This window comes from Rutidosis leptorrhynchoides, chromosome 2, assembly GCF_046630445.1.
Source record: "Rutidosis leptorrhynchoides isolate AG116_Rl617_1_P2 chromosome 2, CSIRO_AGI_Rlap_v1, whole genome shotgun sequence".
Lineage (NCBI taxonomy): Eukaryota > Viridiplantae > Streptophyta > Magnoliopsida > Asterales > Asteraceae > Rutidosis > Rutidosis leptorrhynchoides.
The window spans coordinates 600,244,367-600,254,021 of NC_092334.1; positions in this window are offsets into that span (position 1 = coordinate 600,244,367).

The window sequence follows — 9,655 nt, forward strand, 5'->3', positions numbered from 1 at the left end:
AAGAAGATGAAGAAATTCGTAAATGGTTTAAAACAAATTAAAAACGAATTAAAACAGATATGAAAGCAGCAGACTAATGGTTTAAGCGAGTGTTGGGGTATCGAGAGGTCTCGGGTTCGAGCCCGATTCGGGGCATTTTTTTTAAGACAAGCTTATAAGGTAGTTCCCAATTTTTATTATTATTATTATTGTTATTATTATTATTATTAAGATTGTTATTGATATTACTCTAGTATTATTAAAATTGCTATATTATTACCATTACTAAGTATTATTGATATTATTATTACATATGTATTATTATTATTAGGATTATTATTTCTATCATTGTTATTACAAATACTAATATTATCATTATAAATATTATTATTGTAATTATTACCATCATTTAAAATTTATATTAAGATTATTATTACTATTATTATTAAAAGTATTATTAATAGTATTATTACTATCATAAAAAGATACAAATCTTATTTAGTAAGTAACTATATATGAATGTATTTACTATATATCACATAACAACATTATTATTTTCATAATAAATACTAATTATTTATCTAATGTATATAAAATAAATATAGTTAATTTAATTATTAATGAAACATACAAGTTACTAAAATTACCATTTATAATAATACATAAATTTGTTAGATTACAATTATATATTTTAATATATATACAAATGATATAGGTTCGTGAATCCGAGGCCAACTCTGCGTTGTTCAATGTCGTCGTATGTATTTTTACTACAAATACATTAAGTGAGTTTCATTTGCTCCCTTTTTAAATGCTTTTGCAATATATATTTTTGGGACTGAGAATACATGCTTTGTTTTTTATAACTGTTTTACGAAATAGACACAAGTAATCAAAACTACATTATATGGTTGAATTATCGAAATCGAATATGTCCTTTTTTATTAAGTCTGGTAATCTAAGAATTAGGGAACAGACACCCTAATTGACGCGAATCCTAAAGATAGATCTATCAGACCCAACGTGCCCCATCCAAAGTACCGGATGCTTTAGTACTTTGAAATTTATATCATGTCCGAAGGAGGATCCTGGAATGATGGGGATTTCTTATATGCATCTTGTGAATGTCGGTTACCAGGTGTTCAATCCATATGAATAATTTTTTTGTCTCTATGCATGGGACGTATGTTTATGAGAATTGGAAATATGAAATCTTGTGGTCTATTAAAATTATGAAATGATTCTTTATGATAAACTAATGAACTCACCAACCTTTTTGGTTGACACTTTAAAGCATGTTTATTCTCAGGTATGAAAGAAGTCTTCCGCTGTGCAATTGCTCATTTTAAATATATTACTTGGAGTCATTCATGACATATTTCAAAAGACGTTGCATTCGAGTCGTTGAGTTCATTAAGATTATTATTAAGTCAATTATAGTTAGATATATTATAAAATGGTATGCACGCCATCAACTTTCGATGTAATGAAAGATTGTCTTTTCAAAAACGAATGCAATGTTTGTAAAATGTATCATATAGAGGTCAAGTACCTCGCGATGTAATCAACTGTTGTGAATCGTTTATAACCGATATGGACTTCGTCCGAATGGATTAGGACGGGTCTCTACAGTTGGTATCAGAGCGGTGGTCTTAGCAAACCAGGTCTGCATTAGTGTGTATAACTGATAAGTCATTAGGATGCATTAGTGAGTCTGGACTTCGACCGTGTCTGCATGTCAAAAATTTTGCTTATCGTTTTTGTCGAAAATCATCAGTTTATCATCCTTAAGATATTTCCTGCTTATCATTCTTAGTCTAGACACATCTTACTCCAATGATTGCATGAATAGTGTATAGACAAAATTCATATCTTAGCATATCTACTAATCCATATCTTAGAGTATCTGTCACTTTAGACTTTATCTGACACGTTTCCTTAATTTTCTTCGTAATTCACGAGATCTTTGGAAATATGTATAGATATTCTATATATAATTAGAATATCATTCGATATTCGAAAATCATTTCATATCAAAACCCTTTAACTGAACGTGAGAGATGGATCCTACACCTAGCTTGGATTCTATTAGTTCCGGAAGCGATTTTGAGATGTATATTGAAGCAGACTCCGAAGTCAATGAACCAGAAGTGCCTCAACCATTTAGTTATTTTTCTTTCTAGAGGAGATGGGGATGGGTCCGAGACTTACTCACTGTGACGATCGCTCCAAATCCATATGGACGAACACGTCATTCATCGATTTCATTGCGAGGTATTTGACCTTTATTTGATACGTTTTGTAAACATTGCATTCTTTTAAAAAGGCACACCATAAATGAATATTTAAATGAAAGGTTTTCGACATCTGATGATTTCTACATATAGTCAATCACTGTAAATAATAGTTTACAATAATGCTTCCGTTGACAATGCAGTCAAAATAAGATACATGGTGATGATTTGGTGAATGCAACGTTTCCTTGAAAAATATGTCATGTAAGACTCCATGCACATAGCTTGTCTAACACATAAGCAAACAGCGGAAGACTTCTAGGAAACCTGAGAATAAACATGCTAACAAGTGTCAACACAAAGGTTGGTGAGTTCATAGTTTTATTGTTTCATATAATCTGTATATAAAGGTGGATCACAAGATTTCAGTTGTTTCATCCAGAAACGTTTATCAAAATATTCTACAAGATTGAGCACCCTGGTAACTAAACTTAACGTATATATAATTTGTACCCTTTGTATAATCATCTTAATAATACACGCAAACCAACGTGTACGCTTCTCAAATAGCATACATCCATTAAAAGGCTAGTGCTCTAGCTCGGACGGGGATATCAAGCCCTATGGATCCATATACTACTACTCGCGCCCACCATTTCTTATAACTGGCAGTTAACAGTTACCAAAGCTAAGGGATTTTCGGTTCAAACTCAGTGTAGAATTTAGTATGTACTTGTATCCATTGCGTTTAAAATAAAGTGCATGTATTCTCAGCCCAAAAATATATATTGCAAAAGCAATTAAAAAGGGATCAATGAAACTCACCTTAGCAGCATATAAAGTCGTTCACCAAAATGTGATCGAAACTCGGATTACCAAATAATCGTAGATCTCAACCTAGAGAACATATGTTGGTCAATAAATGTCTATCAAGCTAGGTTAGGTCATAGTGTATCACAATCCTAATGCTCGAGATCGACACATGATAGTTATTTAAAGTCATTTCAAAAAGTCAATTTTGACAATACTTCAACAAAACGAGACGTGCCTTATATAAGGATTCATTTACTCGGTTGGTAATATTTAAAAGTTCACTTTATCAGTCTCGTAAACAAGTTGTTTAAATCTTAATTGCAGATTCAAAAGCAATTTCAATTAACGTCAATCATAATTCAGTTGATCATATCTTTTAATCCGTTCATCGAAACTATTCGATATCTAAATGAAAAGTTATTGATTTTTCGCCAGCTTTCCAAAAACATGTATATCATATACCTTTTACCAGTAATATATGTATTTAATTAGTGATTCATTTTAAACTGTTTAACGACGAAATTTAGCATACAAGCATATATAAATATATATACTCGAGCACTAGACATGGATACATAATTAATATATAAAAGATAAAATATAAGTGCTTACGTATCAGTATTGAGATTCAATATTGTAGGAAAGTACGTAGACGTAACAGAGATGATAAACACTAGATTTGATTCACAAATATACCCCCGAACATTACCCATAACCTCCTTGGCAATAACCCATAATTTCCTTAGCTCTATCCCGCTTGAAAACCATTTTGAAAGTGACACGCTCATAACCTCGTCGTAGTATTTTATGTATAATACTAATTAATAATATTAATAATATTAAGATTAATAATTATATTAATCTTAATAATAAGAATAATAATAATAATAATAATAATAATAATAATAATAATATTAATAATATTAATAATAATAATAATAATAATATTAATAATAATAAATAAATAAAATAAATACGGAGTAATATATGATTAGAGAAGTGTGTGAAAACTGAGCAATTTATAGAACCTTTTCTGAAAAAGTACCCCATGCGATCGCATAGGATTTGTGCTTCAAGGCCATGTGATCGCATGGCCCTCTGATCCAGCTCACCAACTTTTAACTTTTTGTTTGTCGACATAATTTTATATAATATATATAATATATTTAATTTATATAATTAATTATATATTATATTAAATTCACATGCATAGTTGACTTGTAATTTTTGTTCCGATAAGTCGTACGTCATCACTCGACTTATGTCCCGGTTCTGTTTTTCAAATGTCCTTTCGTACGCTGGGAGAACTTGTATTTTACATTTCGTGTCACGTACCTTTGTCAAAATATAGCCTTAAATTATCCCTAAACTATACCACTCAAAGTATATCTTAAACTTTCGAGTATTTTGGTCATTTACTTCTATAAATCATCATCTCGCTATTTGTTAATATATATGTAATAATAATTAGTTTTTATGACCAAGTTAATATTATATTTTATCGTATTGTTAAATATATATATTTTCAATATTAATAAACACGTTTTAAAATAAATATCGCAAGTTATTCATATATCTAATTCCAACAGTTAATATTCCTTATTATTGTATGTGTCCAAATTACGTTATTTAAACAAACACTTTACCATTTATTCCGAATACCGTTAAGAATGGATGATTTCCCAAATCAACGTGAACCTCACAACAGAGACCCGTAATAATATCATAATCCTTAAGAGACTCATTAAATATCTTTTAATTAAATCGTTTGGCATAATCTTTTAATTCCGTAGTTGAATATATATCAATCAGATAATCAAACCAATAAGTTTAATGCACAGTATCATTTACTTAACACTTTGTTATGTTTTCAAGTTATAGTATATGTATCTATTTACAAATAATTGTTCGCGAATCATTGAGAACAATCGAAGGGTAATTGAATAATTCAAAATTTTGAGATTCAACTTCATAGACTTTGCTTATCGTGTCGGACACGTTAGAGATTAAGTTTAAATTTGGTCAGAAATTTCCGGGTCATCACAGTACCTCTCTGTTAAAGAAATTTCGTCCCGAAATTTGAGTGAGGTCGTCATGGCTATCAATAAAAAATGTTTTCATGACGAATATGTATTGATAAATAGAATTTTTATCACCGTTGAATAATATGGATAAAACAATCCAATTACTCGAAGCGTATGAGAGAAGTTATCGTAAAAGAGTGAAATGAGGAAATAGAGATTCGTTTTTAACTCTTGACGTAGTAACGATTGATTTCCGGAATTTAAGGAATAGAAAATCTTCATAATCTATATAAGATTTGATTCTTCGGAATTTGTGGAAATTAGAATTTTCTTTGATTAAATGCGTAATCTGCCTCGATTGCTATGTCTGATATTTCGCTATAAATTGACCTCTTCCGTTTCATTTATTTTCACCACTCCTATAATCTTCTTTCTTATTTCATACATCCCAATAGATTGTGAAAATGCTTAATCCAGTTCTGATTCTTGATATTTTCCTGGCTATCGTATCCTTCATTCTTCTTTTTCATCTGCCACCAGAGGAAGTTATTTTCTTCTACTATTACCTTGGGGTTATAGTGTTTTTCATTCTCCCGTGTCTTTATATTGCTATACGCATTGATATACACGGTTTGTAATTTCAGGGTTGTTATAGGGCTTTATATTTTCCATTATATTTCGGAGCTTCATGCTTTCGTTTTCTCTTCTCGACTTTAATTCAAGGGAATAATGGTCCATAATTCGTAGGTATGGATTTCGGAATGAACATAGTTAATGTTCTAAGAAAGAAATTGAAATGACACAATCTTGATTTGTCAAATTACCAGAATATCCGAAAAAGACCGAATCATCAAGAAATATATTTTCTTGATATATTTATAGATTATATAGAATGAAAGAGTTATGTAACATGGTTTATGATGAGGGTGTGATATGTGAACCTTTGTCACGTTCCATTTAGAAACTCAACATGACTTACTGTAATATAATCACGTTGATCAAGTGTCACTATATTATACTAACTCATGCTTCAGTTCCCAATATTACTTCAAAACATCCATTTTTTTCGAATTTTTCAGATTTTAGAAGCTAAAATAGTTTCTTTTATGATGTAACACAGATAGTGCGAAGAGGTAATGATTTCAGATAAGAATGGTTTCGAAAAATATCTTCAATATTTATAATGGGAGATACGATGATATCTTAGAATATTTAAGATAAGATGATGATGAAGAATATTGTCCGCAAAGGTTTTAGAGTAAGGAGCAAGGTATTCGCTAATGATTTTAGCAGACACTGAATCATTTGAATTCTTTGAAGGTAGATTTAGTCTTTGTGATTTGTCCACAGCCTCCTTTATGGTCTGCTCAATCCGTTTTTCAATTCCAAACCTTCTCTTTTTCTCAGCTTTACCACAATACTATTCTTTATCATCAAACTTTTGACTGTTAAAGTCGTTTACCGTTTTTGCTGCTTCATCAGCATTGTTCCAATTTCAGAGAACTAGTTCATAGTTTGGGATGTTTTTCAGAAACTTAACATTCGGAGTAAATAAGTCTAGGAGATAGACATTATATGTTTATATATAACTGTTGTTGTAGAAAATGCTGCGAGATTCAAAATACTGATTGCTAATTCCCGGTAGTTGGTATGGCAATTACCGTTATGAGATGTGGATGAGTACTTGATAGGGTTTCAATGAGTATAAGGATTTTTCGGAAGGTCAAGGATTAATGAGGTTGTTGGTAAATTTACTGCTAATGTGGTGGAACATAAAAGGTTCCCCAGTAACAAAAACGTATATATCAAGGTTATAATAAGACTAATCTAAAAAGTCGAAATTGACTGGTTGGAAGTGGGGTAAAACTGGATACTTTGAAAAAGAAATTGCAAGGTTATTTTCGGTAAAAAAAACGCTAAAGGATCTTGCACAGTTTTGAAGTCAAAGTATAGATTTGAAAGATGTAGAGATCTAAGAATGATGTCACCAGTTCAGAGTTTTGACTTGGATTCTGATCTGTCGATATCAGAATATGTAATTGAATTTGTATGAAAACAATTGTATATCATTGTGAGTATTGTTAATAATTTTTGAATCAAAGTTGAGGAATCTACAGTGTAACATATTAATTGCGAACTTAAATATTTCCCGGGTATTACCTACCCGTTAAAGATTTCACAATTAATATTTTGTACAAAAGAATTTTTATTACCGTCTTTATGAAAATATATGTATGTATATTTTCTTCAGATGTAACACAGATTTAACGAGTTAATATCATATTAAGCTCATTTAATTTTTGGCTTGACTTAGAAATGATTAATCTCTAAAACATTAAAGATTACATAATCCTTGCGGAGTATTTCGCTAATGTAATTGATACTCCATTATTTATTCTTATTCCTCGGTGAAGGATGTTGATGCTCGTGGAATTTTCGTGAACTTCATAAGATATAAATGATGTTTTCGGGTACATCGAAGATAAAAGTGTAAAATCAAACATGTAGTTGATTAATACACTAAGTTCATTATGAAATTGAATTCATTGAGTTGAAACAGATATTGTGGTTAATGATGGTTAAGTCGTTAACGAAGGATGTATATCATAGCATATTAGTAATATGAATTAACCGAGTAGTACCTACTAGTTAAGATTCACACGTAATAGCTTAGTACGAAAAGATTTATTTTGATTTCAAAATTCATATATATTAAATATACATAAAATTTCTTCAGGGGAAATAAGTTAATACTTCATCGGTTATTGTTGCTGGTATTTCTTGGTAACTACAGTGCGTATGACGTTGATGCTCGTGGGACAGATTGTGAAGTTGAGGTTTGCGATGCGGATGTTGTTGGTGGTGGTAATGGTACTGTTGGTGTTATTGGTGGTGGTACTATTGATGCCAGTGATGCTGCTGGTGCTTGTAACCTTTGCACGATATTCTCTAATGCCATTACCCGAGCGCGAAGCTCGTTGACTTCTTCTACTACACCGAGATGATTGGCGGTTCGGACGAGCAGATGAATAAGATCCAGATTTTGAGATAGTATATTATCGTGACGAGATACTCTGGAAATGAGAGAGAAAATGGTGTCTCGAACAGGTTCGCCGGTAAGTGCTTCAGGTTCTTCGCCAAGAGGGCAATGTGGTGGATGGAAGGGATCGCCTTCTTCTTGTCTCCAATAATTAAGTAGGCTACGAACCCATCCCCAATTCATCCAGAATAGGTGATGGCTGATTGGTTGATCCATTCCGGTTACACTGTCTTCGGAATTCAGGTGAATATCCATATCGGAATAGCTGTCGGAGTTTAAGGAATTTGAACTAGATACGGGATCCATCTTGTATAATTAGGGAGATGATTTTTGATATGAATCAGATTATAGAATTTAGTTTGGTATTCTTCAATACATAATTTACATATGTATATATAATACCAAATTCCATAAATCACGGAGAAATTTTCGGAAGATGTCAGGAAAAGTTTACAGTAACAGATACGCTAAGATATGAATTTTTGTCTATACACTATTTATGCAATAAATGCAGGAAAACGTGTCTAGACTTAAGAATGATAATCATGTAATTTTTGATAAGAAATGATAAGCAAAACTTTTAACATGCAGACACGGTCGAAGTCCAGACTTACTGATGCATCCTAACAACCATTAGTTAGACACACTCATGCAAGACCTAGTTCACTAGGACCAACGCTCTGATACCAACTGTGACACAGTTGGGGACAACCACCGTCCCACCCAGTGCCTTCCCAGCTAACCGCCTGGTGACCATTGAGTGTACCTCAGATACTGATTTTAGGGCCTGCCTCTCAGCTACTGCCAACCCTCATAAGGGATCGCAAGGAGTAAGAGCCAATGCTTCGTCACAGGTAACACCGTGAGAACCTCCTTTACTACTAACCCACCACACATGGACGACGTTATACCAGCTCTGATGCCAACTGTGACGATCGCTCCAAATCCATATGGACGAACACGTCATTCATCGATTTCATTGCGAGGTATTTGACCTTTATATGATACGTTTTGTAAACATTGCATTCTTTTAAAAAGGCACACCATAAATGAATATTTAAATGAAAGGTTTTCGACATCTGATAATTTTTACATATAGTCAATCACTGTAAATAATAGTTTACAATAATACTTCCGTTGACAATGCAGTCAAAATAAGATACATGGTGATGATTTGGTGAATGCAACGTTTCCTTAAAAAATATGTCATGTAAGACTCCATGCACATAGCTTGTCTAACACATAAGCAAACAGCGGAAGACTTCTAGGAAACCTGAGAATAAACATGCTAACAAGTGTCAACACAAAGGCTGGTGAGTTCATAGTTTTATGTTTCATATAATCTGTATATAAAGGTGGATCACAAGATTTCAGTTGTTTCATCCAAAAACGTTTATCAAAATATTCTACAAGATTGAGCACCCTGGTAACTAAACTTAACGTATATATAATTTGTACCCTTTGTATAATCATCTTAATAATACACGCAAACCAACGTGTACGCTTCTCAAATAGCATACATCCGTTTAAAGGCTAGTGCTCTAGCTCAGACGGGGATATCAAGC